The sequence below is a fragment of the Suncus etruscus genome, chromosome X (genome assembly GCF_024139225.1).
Source record: "Suncus etruscus isolate mSunEtr1 chromosome X, mSunEtr1.pri.cur, whole genome shotgun sequence".
Taxonomy (NCBI): Eukaryota; Metazoa; Chordata; class Mammalia; order Eulipotyphla; family Soricidae; genus Suncus; species Suncus etruscus.
In genome coordinates, this window is record NC_064868.1 from 95,681,026 (window position 1) to 95,705,508 (window position 24,483).

A 24,483-nucleotide genomic window follows, 5' to 3' on the forward strand; every position below is an offset into this window, starting at 1 on the left:
CCTAGGTACAGGTGTGGAAAAATTAATTCTTCATGTTCAAAAACTGTAATTTAAGGCATCTATAAAACTCTGAGGGGATGTGTTGGTATTAATTCCATAGTAATCCTGTGGTAGAATGTTCAGTTAAAAGATGAGAATACATGGATACACAAGGATAGTATCATGCTGAGTGAAAGGAGTCAGAAGAAGAGGGACAGAAATAGAATGATCACACTCATCTACTGGATATAAAAATATAGTGTAAGAATATTACCCAAAGACAATAGAAATACTGGGTGGGCAGTGCAGTGAAGATAAAGAAGGGACCACTATGACAATAATAGATGGAAATGATCACTCTGGATAAGAATTGAGATTTGAAAGGAAGTGTTATGCATGATACCCCTTGAATAGCAGTTTTGCAAACCACAATGTTTAAGAGGAAAAAAATGGGGGGAAGAGTGTGTGAGAATGAGAGAAAAAGAAAATAAAGGCGTTTTCCACAGGGCCAGGTTGGGGATGGGTGAGGGGTGGGGGATGGGATGACTGGAAGGTAGCTGGGGAAATTGTGGTGGTAAATGAACACTGGTGAAGGGTTGGGTGTTGAAACATTGTATGATCAAAATTGCACTATTAACAAATTTTTGACTCTGTATCTCATGATGATTTAATACAAAATAAGAATTTAAAAATGCTAAAAATAAGCGAGAGTCTTGTAGAGACAAGAGTATCATGAACAAGTGACATCCAATCATAAAATGTGCTCTTGCAAGGGCAGACAAACACAATGTTCTCTATATTTTCCACAGCTGATTTTTGTGAAATGTCACGGTAATGGGCAAGAAGTGGTTAAGCAAAAGGACTCATACTTCCTGGGGCTATTGGGTGACATTTTCTAAAACAGAATCCTTTTCGATATCTTTACAAAGTGTGGCCCTTTTTTATTTCATGTTCATGGTGAAGGAACTTATCCTGGCTAAATGTAGTTTAAATTTCTCTCTCTGTATCACGTATAGGAAAACATTTGATGTTGGGTTACTTATCCTATCCTAATCAATAATTGTACTCCACCCTACAGTGTGATCTGGTGATAGGATATTGGATTATCCCCTACTTGGTATTCCTCTCCCACCCAAGGGTGGGGCCCGATTCTTTTCAATAAAAGCTGGGGTCTGAGGAAGGCAGGATTTCATTCTTCAGTCTTCCACTAAGATGGGTTCCATTTTAGAGGCAGAAAGCTTGGGTGGTTGAATTCCCTGCTTGAGTGCTGGATTTCCTAAACCCATTCTTGTACCTATTTACTGTGTGGATTATTTCCTATCTTGAGGTTTCTCACCAGACCTTCATTTTGGAGCCTTAGGTTTCACTAACAATTTACCCCACAGAAAGAATTAAGCACAAAAACAAAAGAAAGAAGTATGAAATGACACTGATTCTGGACACTAAAGTCACATGTACTGTGCCAGGGACTCATGTAGCTATTGTTCATGTTGAGAAGAGTATTTCTAGAAACAAATTCTTCCTCAGAATTCTCCTGTGTCACTCTTGGTATTGTACTCCTTGGGTTTGGTCTGGAGCCATATCTGTAGATTATTTTGGTATAAGGTGATGCTTATATTTTTAAGTTCCTTCACTTTATTAGTGTGAAACTCAGGGGCTATTTTTGGTGTGTTTTGATTAAAATTATTTTTATGGAAACATGGAATCACAAAAGAATAGTATGGTAAATAGTGAGTGTAGAATACTTTTATTAATGCCCAATAATATCTGAACTTATTTCTAAGAAATATGGAAGCACCTTTCAATTCTTAATCTCCCACCACTCAAAAGTCCCTCATGGTGGTTAGAAATCCAATACATTCTGATTTCAAGAACAACTCTAGAGGAAACTCCCTTTCTTCAAGATGGGAGCAACTCAGTGTTTTTAAGACCAGCTTTATTTTATTTTACTTTTAGTTGAAGTAACAGTTGATACAAGGGTGTAATTTCTTTTTTACATAATTTTTATTTAATTAAAGAGCTGATTTACTAAGTGAATATAGTTGAGATTTAGACATATATTATTTCAACACCAACCAGTGTCAATTCCCACCACCAGTGTTCTCATTCTCCATTATCTCCCATTCTCCACCTCCAACAAGCCCTCACCCCCCCTGTCTGAAACCTTGATAGGCACATTACAAAGTTTGATGTTGCAGCTTAAATCTTCTGGTTTTGGTGTTGTTGAGTCTGTGCTTTGGATATATAGCTACAACACTCTCCCAAGTCACCAAACATAACCATATCTTTGACCCTGTTTCCATTACTTTCCTTTCTCATTTTCATTCCTGCCTTGATTTCTTTCCTTCTCTGTCCTCCTCCTTAAGGGAACAATTTCAAGCCTCTTCAAATTATATGTTACCATCACTGAAGTTCCTATATCCAACAACAATCCATTTAACCTTTCCTTTTTTAGTACCCCTCCCCCTCTGGCAAACTCAGTTATCCCCCAGGTACATAGATTTGTTTACTTTCTGTTTGATTTTCTATTTTCCCTAGGTTTATTTTCTATATTCCATATATGAGTAAGATGACCCAATATTTTTCTTAATATTCTTGACTAAATTTAACTTAACATGCTCTCAAGCTCTATCCACTTGTACCAAAAGTTGAGATTTTGCTTATTATGACTCATAGTATACCATTGTATAATAGTCTATGATTTCTTTACCCATTCAACTGTTGTTGATCATCTATATTGTTTTCAGATCTTGGATAAATAGTTCTTAAATGAGCATAGGTATGCATATATAATATCAAATTGGTCTTTTGTGTGTGCTTTGGATAGATATCTAGGGGTGGGATTGCTTAATCACATGATAGTTCTGGCTTTATTCTAAATTTATATTTAACTAAAGAACTGTGATTTACAAAATTATTGATAGTTAAGTCTTGGACATATCATATTTCAACCCAAATAATTTTGTTTTTAAAAATTTTGGAAAGCTCCTTACTGTTTTTATAAAGGTCAAAACAATTTATATTGCTTTCAATAATATGAATGCTTTTTCTCTATTTTTTTATCAACACTTGTTTCTGGACTTTTAAATTTTTTATTTTACTGAAAGCACTGTGATTTATAGAGTCCTTTATAGTTGGATTTTAGACATAGAATGAATCAGGGCCAATCCCACCACCAGTGTCAACCTCCCTCCATAAATGTTCCCAGAGTGCATCCTATACCACTTCCCATTTCCCCCTGGCCTGCCAGTATAACAGGTCCATTTTAAGTTTAGATTGTTATAGTTTGGGTCTCTTGATTCTATTGTTGTTGACTTTGGCTTGGATATTTAGGTCAGCCCTTTTTTTTTATCTCCACCAGTGCACCTGAGATCACTTGGCCCCTGGCCCCCATCATTTCTTTTTTTGTTTCTTCTTCTTAATTTTATAGAAAAATGCAGAAATATGAGATAAAGCAAAGTGATTCATGTACCAAGGTTCTATGAAAAAGGCAGGAAACCCTATCTAAAAGATAAAAAGGGGTGACTGTTCTTTCATAGGCAGAGCAAAATTTGGGGTGTCCCTACCCATGAAGCATCCTGTCATAAGACCAACTACAGATTGTGGACATAGTAAGTTGTGTACTCCCAAAGTATCTCTTCATGGTCCCTGAAAAAGTTTGACTCAATCATGATGATCGCAGTCATGCTTCAGTAATTAGAGGTCTTGGTTTTAGCACAGATCCTATGTCTACATCAGGGTGTCACGGAGCATCTCTGGTTTCATCTCACCTTTGAGCATGGAACCCACTCTGAAAGCAAGTTTTTGCTGTTTCCAAGTCATCAGGGTGTCATATGAACCCACCCTGCAGCAAGTCGTTGCCAGTGCATTAGGGCCTTCCCCAGTAGAAGTTCAATTTCAGGTAATGGTTCAGAAAACTATGCCCTGTTTATAGACTTTTTAATGTAGGCTATTGATTGGCATAGGTATGCAGTGATATTTCATTCTGTTTTGACTTACATTTACATGATAATCAGTAACAATTAGCATTTTGATGTGCCTTTTAATTATCTGAATGTTTTCTTTGGACAAGTTTCTGTTTAGCTCTTTAATGTTTTTGTTTAGTTGATTGTTTTTGAACCACACCTGGTGGCGTTCAGGGATTACTCCTGTCTTTGCATTCAGAAATTACTCCTGGCAGTGCTCAGGTGACCAAATGAGATGCTAGATTCCAACCTGGGTAGGGAACTCCTTTCTGCCACTCTGGCCCTCTTTTATTTTTTTTAGATTAGCTTCTTTTTTATTTTTAATTTTTAATTACTTTGTTTAAACACAATAGTTTACAAAGTTGTTCATAATATAGTTTATATTCTGTCCTTCAGTGTTCTAATACCAATCCCACTACCAGTTTAACATTCTGTCCACCATTGTCTCTAGATTTCCCATACATCCTCAAGCCTGCCCTTTTGGCAGGCAGAAAATAATTTACTGTATATTAGGTGTTACAACTACACAGTAATGGAATTATTGATAAAACTTCAGTAACAGAAAATTTGTGAAAATTATTTGTATAATAATTGAGTCAATTAAATCATTGTCTGAAGGTTTACTAAGTTGTTTGTTTTCTAGTTATGCATAATATATTGGTTATTTTGGTTTTTTGAATGTATGTGACATACATAAAATGTATGCTACATTTTTATCTAATTTGGTGTGTTCCTACTAGGGTGTAGCTATTGAGATATTTGGAAGTGCTAAACTGCTGCGTATACAGCTGTATGTTTCAAGAATTTCTGTGCAGTTGGGCCAATGAGTTGACATGGCAGCAGCTGTGGGCTCTGGCTATGGCTCCTGGAACTTCCAGAAATATGGAGGAGTGGGTTGAGACTGCCCTCCCCTACATTGAAAAGACCCTAGTTGTAACCCTTCCCCCAACTTCCTGTTTACGTAACCTCTTCTTTTGGTATGTAAAAGACCACTTGGATTATAGGACTTTCCCTCATCCTGATGGATGGGTTCTGGATAAATAAAGGAAGAGTCTGGCTTTGTGCTAGAGAGAATGCACAGGGCAGGAGAGAATTAGCACATGGCAAACAGGTAGCACATGAGGAATAAAGTGAGCTGACTCCAATGAATATCTTTTCTGACTGCTTGGTGTATTATTTCTCCGCTGCTACCCTTCTTCAACAGATTCATCTGCCTGAGGGGTTATAAACATGATGCCTGGGAAAGCCTCACCCAATTTGTGGATTTATATTTAATATTTTCTTAGTGTTTTTCAGATCCCAAACTGGCATTCCTGGAGATTTTGTCTGTTAGATGTCTCTTCAGAGATCAGTGATGGTGCAGTAAAGTTGGGTCACTAGTGTGGCAGCAACTGTGTGGTATGAGTGTTACTCAGGGGCATCAGCAAGAGTGGAACTTAGAGCACCTCCTTCTGTGGGTGCCCCAGAGTTCTCAGCTGTGAGGCTGATATACTCTTGAATTTTTGCAGCTCAACTAACATCTCTTAGTAGAATAATGAGAGTCTATGGAGCTGCCCAATGAGATGACATGGTAGAAGCTGTGCGATGTGGCTCTGACTGTCTGGGTGGAAGTATGAGGAGCAGGGTAAGGCTACCTGCTCCCTCCTCCAAGAAGACCCCAATGTTTTCAGCCACCAAGCAGGCATACTTCGGAGGTTTTATTGGTTGGGAGTTTCTACAGAGATCTGTGGTGGAACAATGAGGGGAACCTGTGTGGTGATATCTATGGTGTGTCCCTTCTCCCCTTTTTCAGATGGGCCTATTTTCTTGTTGAGTTTTGTGAGTTCTTTATATTTCAGACAAACTTTAGTGTCATAAACTTTTTAAATCAAATGCAAACAATTAGGCAAGATAAAAATAAGTGGCGTTAAATAGGTGGAAACATGTCTTTGACTTATTATTGAGTGTTTTATTGACAAAAGGTGAATATGAAGTTACATTGCCACTAAGAAACTCTATAACTAAGGAGTGGTACAAGAACCATCATGAGACACGGGTTCTAAGAGCCACTATCACTATGCACTTTTTCAAAGGTGTCACTTGAAAACAACATTAACAAACAGCAATCAAGAGCTGATTTGATGGTAGTAACCTGTGAAGACAGCAGATAAATGTTGATGCTTGGAAGAACTTACTGTTCTAAGATTCCCAGTCCTTTTTTTTTTTCAAATCAAATTGCCCTTGACACCAGGAGACACTACTGATATCTCAATAGACTTGTAATTGAGGGGACAGAACAGTTTGTTCTCGAGCAATTATTTTACTCTCAATGAGCATCAATTTCTCCATCAGAACAAGAGGAAGGGCTTTTTGTAAAACAACACAAAATGTGGATTAATTTTTCATAATGCTTGGTACATGGTAAGCTTGAATGGTTACTAATATTTTCACTAACAAACTTAGTAGGGATGAAGGTTTTGAAACACCAGGTAGGAATTTGAGCCAGCTATGGAGACCTTGAATTGTAACCTGGCCTTCAGATTCCTCATCAGGAGGGTGGGACCAGAAATAAGAGAGTTACACTTGGCAAAAGTCCAAACTGCATGACTGCACAAACACTGTAACTGTTCTGTATTCAGACACATTTGAAAGGATTTTTCCAGCATAAATTTCTAAATGTGCTGCTTGTTTTGTAATTCCATCTAGGGCAGCAGCAGCAGTGCTATCATTATTTACATTTCTGCCTTTCAGTCTTGGATCCAAGATATTTGCAGCAGTATGAATTGGCTCATAAGAACATTCTTCTCTTTTCTCAAAAAGACATTTCATATTACTTTCTTTTATACCCACAAGCAAGTAAATATAATAATCTTATATATTTATTTGGTTTGAGACATTTGTTCAGAAATCATTTATTGAAATGAATGGATTCAGAATATATATAGTTTGACCTTAATGTTTTCATATTGTTTTGATTTTAAGAAATTATTTCAGTGGAAAAAAAGTCTCATTGATAACTTATTAACATACTATATTATTACACGTTTCCTTTTAATGAGCAATGGCCTCATATTACCTTACATTTTAATACAAAGACCTTATAAAAACTGTGAAATCAGCTTACTTCATTGACTAATTTTCAAGGATTTTCAATAGCAATTTGAAGAGCATAATATGGATTTTACAGTTGTAATGGTGAGAAAATTTCTTCAGTATTCATGAAGTGTTAAAATGATTTTAACAGTGATCAGTTGCTTTTCACCCTTTGTTTTATCCTGCTGTGTTTAGACTTTTACATTATCTAACATTATCTACCAAGTAGCTTCTTTAATCTTTTTTTCACTAAGGGTTCCTTCAAATTCTAGGATTAACCTTGTTGATCTACAATGAACTGTTACATGACTCCAAAACAGAAACTCCTACATATTTTGAATCTGGTATAGACTAGCACTAGTTTGTAATGGAGGAATGGTCATGATCTATTTGAGACAGGAATTGAAAGTGTGCTCCCTATATTCAAGCATTTTAGCTAGCACTATTTTTTTATTTTGGTTTTTGGGCCACACCCAGTGATGCTCAGGTGTTACTCCTGGTTATGTGCTCAGAAATTGCTCCTGGTTTGGGGGAGCATATGGGACCTGGGGATCTAACCAAGGCCCATCCTGGATCAGCCCCATGCAAGGCAAATGCCCTACCTCTGAGCTATCTCAGCCCTGCCCTATCTAGTACTATTTTTGAGGTTTGCCAATGTTTCTGATTACTCCTACTTTGAGTCATCATTTCTTCCTCTTGACTCCAAACTGTGGTTCTTTGACCCATATACATGTATGTATATGTATATTACACATGTATTTATATGGGCAAACATTCATCCCTCAAGTGCCCTTAGTAGCCCATCCTTTATGACTACTTTCTCTAAATTAAAGTAAAATCACAGACACTAAAATTTAATGGTTTCTGATTTGAAATTAATATTTCTTTAGGTTCTTAAATTATTCCACGCTATAGCTATAGAATCTTGCTTTTGTAAGGGCCCTGAACTAAATTTAATTTTCAACTCAATGCAAGATTCATTATTACAGAACCAAAATAATTTATAAATCAGTCTCTGAGTACTTACCTAATAAAATGTCTGAAGATTTGATAGAAAAGTACTTCTTAAAATGATGTAAGACCCACTTCCCACATTTTTCTTTAAGCAAATGTTTGTTATAGTTCAGAAAGATAATATTACCTTATTTTTTGTTAAAATATTTCTATTAAACTATCTCTTAATAGATAAAATATAGCACTTTTAACAGGAAGTAATCATAGTGGTTCTACCTCTGTTCATCTATGCTCCAAAATATTGTCCATTCTTTCAATCTATCAGCTCTAATGCAGCATCCCAAACATCAGTGCCAAAACCAGAAGTGCATTCTCCTATTACATTAATAATAATTTTTTAGTATGGTGGCAGGAAATGCACTTTCAGTTCACTGGCTAGAGCTTTTAAACCAGGCGGAAACGACTGCTGGAAGGCATCCAGGTCCCTTGGCTTAAAGGCCAATCCTAGGAAGACAAAGGTAATACAATAGGGAAGATGTACCACCTAACCAAAAGCATTGTTGAGATACTGTAGAGCAGGGCTTTTCAATTATCTTTGGTGAGAAATATTTTTATTCTGGTCTATTACAGATGTTTGCAAAATAATGAACAGCAATGTGAAAATGTTCTAAAAGTTTCTAAGTATATGCCACTTGTATATTTGATCAGTATACATATTGTGTTGTATGATTTGTATATTTATCTTACTTACCAAAGAGTGTTAACTAGTATTGATTTCTAGAAAACTGAATAGTACTGCTTTGGAGAGAAAATGTGAGAATTATATTGGTAATCTAATCCTTTGAGTATATTTTAAATGACAAGCTATTTACAATAATCCTAATGCTGGCAAACACCAGATATATACAAATTGGTGGTTAGCATTGAGAAGTTGGTAAATATTTGGTAATTTATCAAATCACCATTTGATAAAAATTTATCAAATTTAGCACCATTTTAAAATTAAAATAATTTAAATTTGGTAATTTATCAAATTGTATCACCATTTTAAAAAACCAGCTCTCAGTATTTTAATAATGACATTTTGGATAGTCAGTATATATATATATGAAGAAAATATTGTTTTATTAAAGGACTATGGATAGTTACATGAATATCCCCCACACCTGGCACTGACATTTACTCCAGAATGAAGACTTAAATGGTTATTTCTTCTATAGTAGCCTCCCCAGTGGTGTTTGAAGGCCACTCTGGGGGATATTTGGTTAAATTGGACTACTTGTTCAATACTAGAGTACAAAAAGCCAATGTTACTTGTGCACTGTGATTCTTAAATACCATGTGGTACTAGTGATTGAACATGGGTCAGGCATGTGCAAAGCATGCATTCTAACCCTTTTACCATCTTTCTGGGTCCATTAAATGAAAAATTACAATATAGTAGGCTATCATATTGGTTTTTAGGGATGATGAACAGGGAAGGAACTCATAGACTATTTGACTACTATGTTGAATCAGAAGACAAACAAGCTATTCACTATTAAATGGAATCTTTCTTTTTCTTGCTGCTATAAACAGTGAACCAGGGACATAATGATAATATTAAAGTTAAGGTAGTTAACGACTAACATAATAATAATTGGATGGGCTGGAGAGATAGTATAGAGACTAGAGAATTTGCCTTGCATGTGGCCTATCTGAGTTTAATCCCCAGTACAACATATGGTACCCTGAGCACCTCCAGGAGTAATTCCTGAGTGTAGAGCCAGGAGTAACTCCGGAGTACCACTAGGTGTGACCTCAAAAACAAAAAACAAAAAAAAAAGAAAGATTAAACACATTGATGGAATACATTATTAAATATCACACAATCATAAAAATAAGTTTTTACTTTAAAATGTTCAGTATTCTTAGCTGTAACAATAAAAATCATATAGAATAATCTAAACATAAGAAAATATTTATTGGGGCAGGAGCTATAGCACAGTGGTAGGGTGTTTACCTTGTAAGTGGATGACCTGAGACACAACCGAGTTCAATCCCCGGCATTCCATATGGTCCCCCTACCCTGCCCCTCCACTGCCAGAAGTTATTTCTGAGCACAGAGCCAGGAGCAAACCCTGTGCACCATAGAGTGTGGCCCAAAAACAAAAAAAGAAAAGAAAATATTTATTGAGTGGCCATTATTTATCAGCTACTCTTTTAGACATTTGGGTAATAGGTCAGTGTGTATAATAAACTCTGTACTTAAGCAGCTTATATTGCAATAAGTGGTTAAATATTTCAAAGAAATATATTATTTGGACAGAGTAAAAAGATAGCAAAGGACATTGTTGTATATATGCCTATGTGTATTCTATTCATACACACTAGTCAGAAAAAGATATATCAAATAAGGTAATACTTAAGCTAGAAAATAAAATGATGAAATGAGTCAAGTAAAGAGAGAACAGATGTTGCAGGTAAATGGGGGGAATATTTAATAGTAAGGTGACCAATGTGGCCTCCGTGGAGTGAGGAAGAGTGGTTAAGTTGAAGTAAGGGTAGTAAGAGGAGGCCAGATTGTAGAAGTCATTAAAGATCATTGTATTTTAACTTTCACCTTGAGCTATTGGAAACTCACTGTAGGTTATGAGTAGAAGACTGATGCTATCTCTTTTATTTTTATTTTTTCTTTTTTTGGGGGTGATACTCAGGGGTTACTCCTGGCTATACGCTCAGAAATAACTCCTGTCTTGGGGAACCATATGGGATGCAGGGTGGTCAAACCGCAATCTGTCCTAGGTCAGCCGCTGGCAAGGCAAACGCCCTACCACTGCACCACCGCTCCAGCCCCATTTTTCTTTTTTATTTTATCAATTTTATTCTGGTAACTATGAAGGTGTGGGGGCAAGAATAAAGCGGGGAGACAGTTATCTGGCTATTAAAGTGATGCTGAAGTGGGATGATTTGTGGCTTGGAGCAAGTTGTTAGCATTGGGTAGAAGATAAATGGTAAGCTTCCGGATACATTTAAAAGAAAATATGAACAATGCTTGCTAGTGTCTTGAATTTGGCACATAAAAAAGAGAAGACAAGAAAAATGCCAAGATTTTTTGCATGAGGAACTAAGATAATTATGATCTTTTGTATAATAATAAAGCAAACTACAGGCTCTGGGCTGGAGAACTAGAACAGTAGGTAGAGCATTTTCTTTGCACACAGTCAACATGGGTTTGATCCTCAACACTCCCTATCATTCCCTGAGCACTGACAGGAGTGATCCCTGAGCACAGAGCCAGGAGTAAACTCTGAAAACTGCCTGTTGTAGCCAAAAAAGAAAGGAAGGAAGGAAGGAAGGAAGGAAGGAAGGAAGGAAGGAAGGAAGGAAAGAAAGAAAGAAAGAAAGAAAGAAAGAAAGAAAGAAAGAAAGAAAGAAAGAAAGAAAGAAAGAAAGAAAGAAAGAAAGAAAGAAAGAAAGAAAGAAAGAAAAAGAAAGAAAAAAAGAAGAAAGAAATGCTAGTGATGATTAGAAAGAGGTGGCGCTTACTGTTTTTTCTTAGTCTAAAGTTCTTTATAGACAATACCATATTTTACACTTTTCATTCTAAATTTCTTAGCAAAATTATAGTGTAATTAGTACCAGAATTTGAATTATGAGTTCTGCATTAGTTTTCTATTACAGCAAAGTATATGCATCGAACACTGAAGGGAGGAAGGAAGAAAGAGGGGTAGGATTGAAGGAAAGAAGGAAGGAGGGAGGGAGATAGAGGGAGGGAGGAAGAAAGGAAGGGAGAAAGGGGGAGGGAGAAAGAAAGAAAGAAAGAAAGAAAGAAAGAAAGAAAGAAAGAAAGAAAGAAAGAAAGAAAGAAAGAAAGAAAGAAAGAAAGAAAGAAAGAAAGAAAGAAAGAAAGAAAGAAAGAAAGAAAGAAAGAAAGAAAGAAAGAAAGAAAAAGAAAGAAGAAAGGGAGGGAGGGAGGGAGGGAGGAAGGAAGGAAGGAAGGAAGGAAGGAAGGAAGGGAGGGAGGAAGGAAGGAAGGAAGGAAGGGAGGGACAGAGAGTGAGGGAGAAGGAAGAAAGAAAATTAGAATCATTCTCTTGGGGTTGCGCTACTGTCCAATGAACGTCTAGTGAAGGCAGTACTGAAAAGAAAAATTAAAAAAAAGAATGAAAATTATAGATTTTTGAAAATGTGAAGTGTTGTTGTTTTAGAGATGTCAAGTAGTAGATGTATATGAAACATCTATGTGGAGATATTGAACAGTTGGTAACATATTTTAGTTTGAAAATCAGAAATATCTTAAGCCCACATATATATAAAACATTTAAGTCATGAAGATAAATGATATAAAATAAAAGAGTAAGTGGATAGAGAAGATCAACATGTAAGCATTGTATTTATTATTTTAGTTGTAGATGAAAAGGATGGTGAATCTAAAAAAGACATTTGTGCATCTTAGTTTATTGCAGTACTGTTCACAGTAACCAAAATCTTAAAATAACCCAAATGTCCAAGAGACTGAATAAAGAAACTATAGTGCTTATACACAATGGGATAATGCTCAGCTATAATCAAAGATGATACCAGGCAATTTTCTGCTATCTGGATGAATTTAGTCAGGAGGACAGACAGAATGACATCTCTCCTATATGGGATATAAAGAATCATATTGGTTATAACAAGCCCAAAGGCAATAGAAATCAAGAAATGGTCTTTAGTAGAAAGCTTACCACATGAAAATGAAGGGCAGATTAATTAGGGTGGAGGAACACTGAGACAATTGTGTAGAGAAGTAGGCATTTCTGGGGGAAAGTTATGAGAGATTGTTCTATGTATGAATCACTGTCATTAACAGTATTGTAAACCACAGTGCTTTAAATAATTTTGGGGGCTTGGGGGCCAAACCCAATAGTGCTCAGAGTTTACATCTGGTTCTGAGATCAGATATCACTCCTGTTAGGCTCTAGGACCATATGGGTGTGTTAGGGATTGAACATAGGCTGACTGCCTGCAAGGCAAATATTCTTTTTTTTTTTGTTTGTTTTTGGGCCACACCCTGTGACGCTCAGGGGTTACTCCTGGCTATGCGCTCAGAAGTTGCTCCTGGCTTCTTGGGGGACCATATGGGATGCCGGGGGATCGAACCGCGGTCCGTCCTAGGCTAGCGCAGGCAAGGCAGGCACCTTACCTCCAGCGCCACCGCCCGGCCCCAAGGCAAATATTCTATCCACTGTAATATCACTCTGACCCCTAAACTAAGTTTTAATAAGCTAAAAAGATAGTGAAAATAACCTATGAAATGAGAGGAAAAGTAGCAAGTGGTTTTCTGGAAGCCAAGTAAAGAAAGTATAATTTGGATTTCTGTCCCAAAAGATAATCATAGAGAGGTGATGAGGCAGGGCCACAGGCAAATAGGTATTTCTGAGTGATGGATGCAGTAGGTATGGCTTTGGCAGGGCAGAGTCTTGGCCCAACCTCTCCACAAATTATCAGATTTCTTGGGCTGACACCAGTAGGGCTTTTTTAGAGAGAGGGCACCATTCCCCCATATCTGCCAGAAGGCCTGGCAGCTCAGAGCATGCCCCTAAAATATGAGTAATAGTGATTTGAATATCTGTAAACTTCATTCGTTTAATGCTGTCATCCCTATAGGAACACATTAATCTGACAGAATGGGCAGCTAACAACAAGAGCTTACTAAACCCTCTGCCATTGTATTAATGAGTTCATTGGATATACTATAATTTTCACAAATGTGATTGGTACCATAAAAATCTCTGGGAACTGAGGGATCCTATGGAGGGAATAAGGGGGATGTGTCTGTAAGATAATGGTAAATAGAATCATAAAACTTTTGTTTAGGGATTGCTGTAGCAGACCTGAAAATATACAATAATTTTGAGAATATATATTTAAAATCTAAAAAAATAAGTTTTTTCAACATAATCAACTATGTACATAATCATTCTTGAGAAATCTGACATATAAAGATGAAGATTCTTAATTCAATCCTTTTACCATCATTTAGTGTGATTTTAGATCTTAGTTCTCTACTGTGAACCATATTCTACACTGTAGACTCAGATCTTTTTGGATCTCAGGATTTGTGATCAGCACTGTGTCAGATCTTGGTTCTTGAAAACTCTCACTTTTCTTTATCACACAACTTTCAAATGTTTTTGTGGGTTTTCCTCTTTATTTTTAAACATTTCTCATCAAATCCCCTCTTCTTCCCATTCTGGGGAGCACCTTAAGTTTAGCTTCAACTTCCCTGGTAGGATCTTCTTCAATATGCAGTTTTAATTGCAGCAGGGAAAAAAACTTTACTCATTGTGTACATTTGAACTGGGATGATCAGAAGAATGTTCTAGTATCTTGCTCTAAAGAATCTGATTCAATGAATTTCTATCTAGAGGTAAATTATACAGGAGTCATTGGCCCCTGGGGAAGCTTTGTCCAAGAGTGTGGACACTCTTATTTTCCTGCTTTCTGATTCTGAAATTAAGGCAAGCATACCAAAAAAAGTCAACAGGATTGAACATATTTCACTCTAGAACCTGCATGAATGAGCAGGAGTGTACCATTTTCTGAACTTGGCCTTTTTGAAGACTGACAGATAAATCTTATCTTAAAACTGGGGTAGGGAGAGAGAAAATGTTTTAAGTTGTACGTTACAAGGAATTAGTAGCAATGCTAACACAAAATGTTATGAGAAGAGGTACAGAAATTCATATTATGTACATAGGGCAGTTATTTATTAAACAAATGTTGGAAAATTAATATTGAGTCTCAGTATTCAACAATTGTTGAGAACCAAGTTGCCACAAACTGGCCTGATAAGAAAAACTGTTTCTTTTGCATTAGATGCCAAGAAATTGACTTTGCTGCAACAGCTTCTACTGCCAACAGGACTGCCACTACTTTATTAAGGACTTGACCTTGCAATCTTTGCATCCTTCAAAGCCAAGTTCCTTCACTACTATCTATTCCAGCAAAATGGAAACCACACATAACACAGTGTTAATATCTTAAATTTTGAATCAAAGTTTCATGTCGGAGTAAGTGGTAGAACCTAAGTCATATCACCGAGTCTTAGTTTCCTCATGAACTAGACATTTTTGAGATATTGGAGAGTTTGGACTTTTTATTTTAGGCCACACCCAGTGTGCTCAATGCTTACTTTTGACTCTGAACTCAGGAATCAATTTTGATAGGACTGAGGGATCATATACAGTGCCAGAGATTAAACTCAGGTGGTCCATGTGCAAGGCAAGTGACCTACCTACTGTACTGTGTCTCCAATTCCAGACATTTTGAGTTTTGACTTATAGTCATTTGAGAGCTAAAAATTGTGATAAGTTCTCAAATATAGAAAATCTATTCATGACATGTTGATCACAGATAGCATAAATGTCTTTTATAAAGTATTTAAAGTTATAAAACTCAATTGCCAGATAATTTGAGGAAAGTGATGACTAGCACTATGTAAAAACAAAATCATAATTTCTTTGTTGAGGACTGTACACAGAGGTTATCTCTGCATGAAATTCAAAAATTGAAGAAAAATAAAAATAATTAGGGGGATTCTAATATTTATTCAATAATAATACCATTAGAAAAAAGATGGTGGAGGAAAGAGAGTGGCAAAAGGAACAAAGGGGGAAATGGGAAAAATAACTTTTTAATAAACTAAGAATATTTAAGTCAAGGATCAAAATGGATCATTGAGAAAAATGATACATAGATAGATATTGGCAACAAATTTGAGCTCTACATCAAGGAAAATATCCTCCTGAATATAGCTTTGTGCAGCATAATAGCTACACATCACTAGTGTTTATTTGTTGGATAGCTAACTCATTTACACCAAATTATCAAATAAAATATTAACAAAATCATAAAATCACCAAAAATGTACAAATACTTAGAAAATATTAAGACTTATAGCATAAAACCTATATATCATAATATCAAAAATGGAAAAGATTGAGTTTTACTCTATTCTAATTCAAAATAATGCAAACAGGAATCATTATATATGTGGTTTTAAGTCCAATGGCAAATTGATAAAAAATTAATGTTTATGGACTGAGTGATTACAGTGGGTAGAGCACTTGCCTTGCCTGAAGCTTACCGGGGTTCAATTCTTGACACCCTATATGGTCTCCTGAGCCTAGAAGTGAGGACTCCTGAGAGTAGAACCAGGAGTAAGCTCTGAGCAATTCCAGTATAGCCAAAATACAAAGAAGTTTATGTAAGAGGTGAAAAGTATTAATAGATATATTAATATTTAAATGCATATAAAACAAAAAATCAACAGGAAAATGAACAGATGACATAAAATGGAGTTCTCAAAGTGAAACATATAAAATTTGTTTATTTTTATGTTTTATATTTTATTTTTGTTTTATTGACACCATTCTGAATTAAACAGTTCTTCATAGTTGGGTTTCAGATATATAAAGAATCAGGACCAATCCCACCACCACTGTAGACCTTCATCAATGTTCCCAGAGCACCCTATACCACCAACCTTTGCCCCCCCCAGCTTTCCAGTATAACAGGCCCATTTAAAAAATATGTTCAATCTTTGGATAGATTGTACAATACTCAGCTGGCTAGTCTTGCACTCAGCCAACTCAGGTTAGATGAATAAAGCCAAACTCCTAAAATCCCACAAAATTTTAAATCAATAAATTGATAAAATGTTTCAAAAACTGTTTCTCTTTTTACATTATAAATGTTTAAAGTATATAATAATTCTATGTTACTTTGTTATAAATGTACAATTTTTAAGAATAATGAGAGAATTAAAACAATTGAAAGGAAATATGAATATGCTAATAAAATGTTTTATCTTAAAGAGAATATTGACATGTTAGAAAATATTGTATTGTAGATCATGCATAAAAGTATCTGCATTAATAAGTAAAATGTAATAAAATATACACATGTAAAAATTACCTAAATTGATATAGTGCACTCGATATTAATTGCTTATTGGAAAGAATGAATAAAACTTTATCAATCTAAGAATCACACACCTTTCTTAACCTGGAAGAGGGCAACCATAAGTGACATGAGTGAAGTGTTGAGAAGTTTTTCTTTTCTTTTAAAGAAACTCCTTTAATGCTACTTACAAAACTGGTTTCAAGGCTATGAATTCTCTAAGCTGTTGTCTAGGCATGATGCCCTGTATCTTTTCTTAAAAAATGAATGATAATATAGTTGGATAGAGTATTCTTGGTGATGTATTCCTTGAGGGTTTTTATGTTTGTTTTTTACTGTAACCCACCATTATCTTTGGCTCATAGTATCTCTTTTGATAGCTCTGCTGTGAATCTTATGGGCTCTTCTTTATATGTAAGTTCCTTCTTAAATCTTGCTGCTTTCAATATTCTGCCCTGGAGAAAACATTTGAAAGGTTCAGCACCCATTCATGATAAAAAATAAAACTCTCAACAAGATGGTAATTGAAATGGGAAATGTAGTAAAAGCCATTTACCACAAGACTGTGGCAAATACTATACTGGATGGGAAAAAACTAAAAGCCTCTCCTCTAACATCTGGCACAAGACGAGGTTGCCACCTCTTGCCACTTCAATTCAATATAGTACTGGAAGAACTTGCGATAGCAATTAGGAAAGAAAATGATATAAAGGGCATCCAGATAGAAAAGAAATAAAAAAAGAAAAGAAATACAAGCTCTCACAGTTTGCAGTGGGATATATGGTACTATATTTAGAAAATCCTAAAGACTACAAAAAAAGCTTCTAGAAACAATAAATTTGTAAAGTGACAGGCTACAAAGTTAATATGCAAAAATTTATGGGTTTTCTATGTACAAATAATGAAAGAAAGGAGAGATTTTAAAAGAAACAACCTCATTAATAATTGTGTCTCAGAAAATAAAGTACATGGAAGTCAAACTAAAGAATTGAACAACCTATACAAAGAAAACTACAAAACACTGCTTCAAGAAATAAAAAAGAATACAAGGAAATGGAGACATATACCCTGCCCATAGATTGGGAGGGTTTAATGCAATTTAATTTAATTTAATGCAATCCCTATAAAGAAGTGGATCAAAAACTCTGGAAATTTATATGGAACAACAAACATCCAAGAAGAGCTAAAGTAATTCTTAGGAAAAAAGATGGGAAGCATCACTTTCCCCAACCTTAAATTATATGATAAAGCAGGAGTTTAATTACAGCATGGTATTGGAATAAACATAGACCCTCAGATCAATGGAATAGACATGACTATTTTGAGACTGACCCCCAGATATATTATCAATTAATCTTTGATAATGGGGTAAGAAATACAAAGTGGATCAAGAAAAGTATCTTCAAAAAGTGGTATTGGGAAGACTGGTCAACTACATGCAAAAGAGTGAACTCAGACCTCACCTAAAACTGTGAACAAAGTTCAAATCAATATGGATTAATGATGTTGATATCAGACATGAAAACATAAGGTATGGAGAGAAAAACACTTCATGGAGGCAGAACACTCCATGAAGATGCCTTTAGTGGTAAGTGTAGTTAGAGAAATAACTACACTAACAGCTATCAGGAAACCTATATAGAGAGCCTGCCTCTCTTGAAGACAGGCAAGGGGGAGGGGAGAGGTAGGAAATGGGGAACAATGTTGGAGGTAAGTTGCACTGGTGAAGGGGTATGTGCATTTTGTGGCTGAAAGCCAATTACGAACATGCTTATAGCCATGATGCTTAAATAAAAAAATTATCTAAAAAAGAACACTCCATGACATTGTGACTAAAGGCATCTTCAAGGAGGGAACACTACTGGCCAAGCAAGAAGCAAAGATGAACAAATGGGACTACATTAAACTGAGCAGCTTCACTTCAAAGGAAACAGTGACTAAGATACAAAGACTACCCAGGGAATGTGAGAAACTACTCGCCCAGTACCTATCAAATAAGGGGTTGATATATAAGATATACAAGATACTTACAGAATTTAGCAAGAAAAAATCATCTAACCCCATCCAAATATGGGGGGAAACAATGAAAAGACACTTCCTCAAAGAAGAAATACAGATGGCCAAAAGGCACATGAAAAAATGCTTCACGTCACTTATTATCAGGGAGATGCAAGTCAAAACAACTATGAGATATCATCTCACACTACACATCATAAAGAACAAGAACAACTAATGCTTGCACTGATGGGGAGAAAGAGCCTCTCAATTACTGTTGGTGGGAATGCTGTCTAGTCCAATCTTTCTGAAAAATAATATGAATGTTCCTCAAAAACAACTAGAAATTGAACTTCTATATCTAACAATAATACTGCTAGGGATGTACCCTAGTAACCCAAAAACACCATGCAGAAAAATCCTCTGTATTCCTATGTTCATCATAGCACTATTTACTATTTAAATATTACAACACTATTTAATATTTAAATATTACATCACAGCACTATTTAATCACCAGAATCTGGAAACAACCCAAGTGCTGAGATGAATGACTAAAGGAACTGTGGCACATCTATACATTAGAATAATATGCAGCTGTTAGAAAAAATAAAGAAGTCGTGAAATTTGCTTATACATGGATGAATATAGAGATTATTATGCTGAGTAAAATGAGTCAGAGGGAGATGAATAGACATAGGATTGTTTCTCTCATTTGTGGGATATAAGAAAAATAAAAGATTGCAATAATATCCAGAGACAATAGAGATGAGGGATAGGAGGACCAGTCTATGGTAGGAAGCTTGTTACAAAGAACAGGAAGTGCAGTTAGGGCTGACCGGGGTCCACTATGACAATGAGAGTTGAAACAGATCACTGGACAAAAACTAGGTGCTGAGAAGAGATAAATTGATCTGCATGACACCCCCCCCCCTCAGCAACAATTGTGTAAACCACAGTGTGTAAAAGGAAAAAAGCAGGAGAGAAGTAAATAATCTTTCCAGAAGTATATAGGGGGAGGGGGAGGGAATCTGAGGACATGGTGATGGAAAATAGGCACTGGTGAAGGGTGGTGTACATTGTATGACTGGCACTCAATCATGAACAATTTTGTAACCACGGTGTTTAAATAAAGTAATTAAGATTATTCTGCCTCTTAAGTCGTTCTGAGTTTTTCTATTTGGGTCTATTTTTGCTAGGACCTATCTGGCCACTTGAATCTTGGAGCCTGCACTCATCAATTCTCAAATCTGGGTAATTCTTATCTATGATTTCTTTAACTAGTGGCTTTTTGGGCGGGGTCATACCCGGTGACGCTCAGAGGCCACTCCTGCTCATGCGCTCAGAAATCGCTCTTGGCTTGGGGGACCATATGGGACGCTGTGGGATAGAACCGAGGTCCGTTCTAGGTTAGTGCGGGCAAGGCAGACGCCTTACAGCTTGCACCACCACTCCGGCCCCAATTAGTGGCTTTTCATCAAAGTCACCTTCTTATTCCTTAGGTATTTTGATGATTCTTCCATTGTTTCTGTGAATTTATCCCAGAGTTCTCTGGTGTAATTTTTATTTCTTTTCAGACTTTTTTTTTTTACCATGTTTTGTTGTTTTCTAGAGGCTTCCTATTTCTTATCGAGTCTCACAATATTTTCCTCAGCTGCTGTTATTCTTCTACTAGGACCTTCTATACCTGCCACATTTCTATCACTTCTGATTTTAGTTTTCTCTTTTCTGATGTCATAATTTCTTGTGCTTTTCTGACCATTTTTTTGTTTCTTTGAGCTCATTAAACATCATCAACATGGTGTCAATATTATCATTTTTTTGAGACTTTTACTACTCTGGTACTAGCAGAGACTTATCTGGCTCCAGTGTTGTATTTTCAGAGCTCCTGTTATACTGAGGGTGAATCTTTCTAATTATTCCCCCTGAGAGTCTCTTTGGGATAAGGCTGGCTGTTCTTTTTCTTCCCTGCAAAGCTTCACCTAGCATCAGGACGTAGGTATACTTGTGAGCAGTGTGATGTGTGATGAATAGAACTGTTCAGAGATGTCAGATAGATAGGTCTGCTGAGATGGTAGGAAAGAGGGCATGGTGACTGCCAAGACCCATCTGTGACAGGAATGTACTTTCTGTTCCAAAAAGGCTGGAGGTTCCAAAAAGTCAAGAAGTTTATCTCACCTGTAAAGTTCAGCAAAGGGTCTGAGATATGAGCCTGCTGAGATTATTTACAAGCATATTCTTTCTCCACTATTAATGAGCACAACCATCCAAATATATATACAAAAATAAATAATACAGAACCCTGAAAACATTATGATAAATTGAAAGTGTGGGAAAAATTTAATGAAATCCCTGAAAAAATCAACTGCTCAAAGACTAAGCCAATATTTCTGGAAAAATAAGGACATATATAACATGAATATCATGAGGACCTTCATAAAGAATATCCCAAATGTATCTAAAAATACTGTTCTATCTATGATATGTACAATAGAATTCCTCCTTTCATGGCCAGTTAATGAGATTTTAGTCCTTTCACAATGTTTTGTAGCAATTGATTCAGCTAATCCCAGAACATCAAAAAGAAACCACAGCAAAAGACCCATCAAAAAGAAACTTCATATTTCTTGAACTTACTAATGAACTTTGTTTTTGAATATCTCATATACTTGTAATCATACAATATTTGGCCTTTTATGTCTGGCTTCCTTCATATTTTAAAGATTCATCAAGATAGCTGTATGGTGTGGTACTATATTACTTTTTATGGATAAATAATATTCCAGTGCATGAACAGACATTTTATTTATCTAATTATAATATTGTGCATTCGAGTTATTCCTACATTTTAAATTCTTCTTAATAAATCTGTCATAAATTATTGTGTATAGATTTTTGGATGAACACATATTTTCACTTATTCTGAATATATGTTTAAGAATAAAAACTACTATGCCATATATAGACTTAATTTTAAATATTTTGATATTTTAATATTTGATATAACCTTTCAAACTATTTTTCAAAGTTGTAGCATCTTTGTAAAATGTTGAGGCAATGTGTGAGGCTTAAATTTTCTCTGTATTGTTTACTTACATCTGTGTTGTTTTTAGTTAACATCTTAATGGGAATAAAATGGTGTCTGCATTTTTGCTTTGTGTTTCCTTAATAAGTAATGATTTTGAGCATCTTTTCATGAATGGAATGGTAATTTTTATATTCTTTGGTAAAATGGCTATTAAACACTTTGCCAATTTTTAATTCAGTTGTCTATTTTTCTGTGGAATTGAGATAAGTCTATATATACTTATTGCTGATAGAAGTTTCTTATCAGGTAGGTGATTTGCAATCATTTGTGCCATTCTCTATGTTATATTTAAATTTTTCCTGGTGATATGTTTAACTCCAACAATAGTGTCAATTTTGAAAAAGTAGTTTATGTTTCTTTCTTTTTTATTTGTGTATTTGTGTTTTGTTAATTTATCTAAGAAGATTTAAATCAAGGACACAAAGAACTCATTCTTCTATAAATTTTTATAGTTTTAGACCATACCCTTGCTGTTGTAATCTATTTGAATTAATTTTTATATATGGTTTAAATTCAGATTCAACTTTTCAACTTCATTCTTTTGTACATAGCTGTCCAGTTGTCCTAGGGCAATATAGTGAAAAGATGACTTTTTTCCCACTAAATTATCCTGTTAGGGGTAGTAATGATAGTACAGGGAGTAGGGCACTTGTGTTGCATGAGACCGACACTGGTTCAATCCCCAGCATTCCATATGTTCCTCTGAACACTGCAAGGAGTGCAGAGTGCTGAGTGCAGAGCCAGGAGTAATTCCTGAGTATAGAGCCAGGAGTAACCCTTGAGTATCGCTTACTGTGACTCCCCAAAAATTATCCTATTAATTTTGTAGAAAATCAGTTATCATAAATGTAAAAGTTTATTTCTGGATTCTTGATTCTACTGTATGGTCTCTATGCCTGTTTGTTTGTGTCTTGATTTTAAACTCAGAAACACTAGACAGTCCTACTCTGAATTTAGGATCTGCCTAAATCCAACTGTGATTTCGCTAGGGATTGTGTTGAAGATATGTCACTTAGGAAATATTGCCATCTTAACAATATCAAGTTTTTGATTCATAAACCTTGGTTACTTTCCATTTATTTAGGTCTTTCATGTCTTTCAACAAAGTTTTGTGTTTTCAGTTATGATTATTATTTTATTTAATTTAATCCTATTTAATTTATTTTTATGATAGTATTGTAACTGAAATTTCTTTCTTTAAGTTCATTATGAGATGGTTCATAACATAGCTAGTGTAAGATGCATTTAATTTTATATATTTATCTTATATTTTTCCATTTGAATGATGTCTGTGTGTCCAACAGAAAATAATTATATTTGTTAATAATAATAATATTGTTATTATTATGACAAATAATAATCACATATTTGGAGGTAACAGTAATGGAAAAAATCATTTCTATTATTAAGTAGTAATATAATGTTTGTTTATAACCACCCCACCGCACATCACTTTAATAGATGCTAAATTTGCAATGTAGTAAAAATTATTTGAGTCCTTCTAAAGTCACATACTCTAGAAAGTAAAGAGATTATTAGTGCCCAAAATTCAAAGTTATAATACAAAATATTCAGTAAAAGTAAAAGTAAAACATGATTTTATTTTTCAGACTTTCCCTATTTTCATGGAATTTATTCATATTTTTCTTTAGTAAAATAAAATTTAACAAAGCATACAGTCTTTTCAGTTAATTAAGGACTGTTTTAAAATGAGGTCATTTTTGTGACTGTTACTAAGTTATGTTAAATATTTACTTGTTGACATAGGTAGCTTATCTCTCTTGTCTACATTGCCCTGTCATAAATTGAGAATGGTTTTAGTGCCTTTTTTTAGAGGATTATATATAAAGCACTTTGAATAATATGCCTTTAGTCCTTAATAATTCCTTACATGTCACTAATATTACATGTCAGTCATTTGACACACAAGGAGGCAAGCATAGACAACTTCAGCCTGGGGATATTTAAAAAATAGTAGGGGGCAGTAAGATAGTACAGAGATAGGGCATTTGCCTTGCAAAGCAGCCAACCTGGGACAGACCTGGGTTCGATTCCTGGCATCCCATATGTTCCCTCAAACCTGCCAGGAGTGATTTTTGTGTGCAAAGCCAGGAGTAGCCTCTGAGCACTCCCAGGTGTGGCCCCAATTCCCCCCAAAATAATCAAATAAAATAGATCATTTTAACCTCATGGCATATTGACTGGTTTGAAGAAATGGTCCTAATAGATTGTCTTTTATAATATTGAAGCTATCAAAAGAAATGTGATTAGGGTAGATAGTAAAAACACCAAGAAAATAGACTAGACAAACGTAAAAGGAAAGAATGGGAAAGAGAGGAAACTAGATTGTTAGAGGTATTTTAATAAGAATAAAGTTTATTTTAAAAAATGAGAAAAGGGTTTAGAGAAAGCCACAGAAAGACCATGAGACACAGAGCTAAGAGTGTTATCAAATTTTGACAGAAAAGAAACCCTTGTTTAAAAGGAAGAGACAGCTATATA

General features: G+C 35.3%; 1 protein-coding gene across 1 annotated transcript in view; it reads left to right on the forward strand.

Moving 5' to 3' along the window:
* The window catches only part of SPRY3 (sprouty RTK signaling antagonist 3), a 186,724-nt gene that overhangs the window by 144,144 nt on the left and 18,097 nt on the right, over window positions 1-24,483 (forward strand). The gene's annotated exons all lie outside the window — the stretch shown is intronic.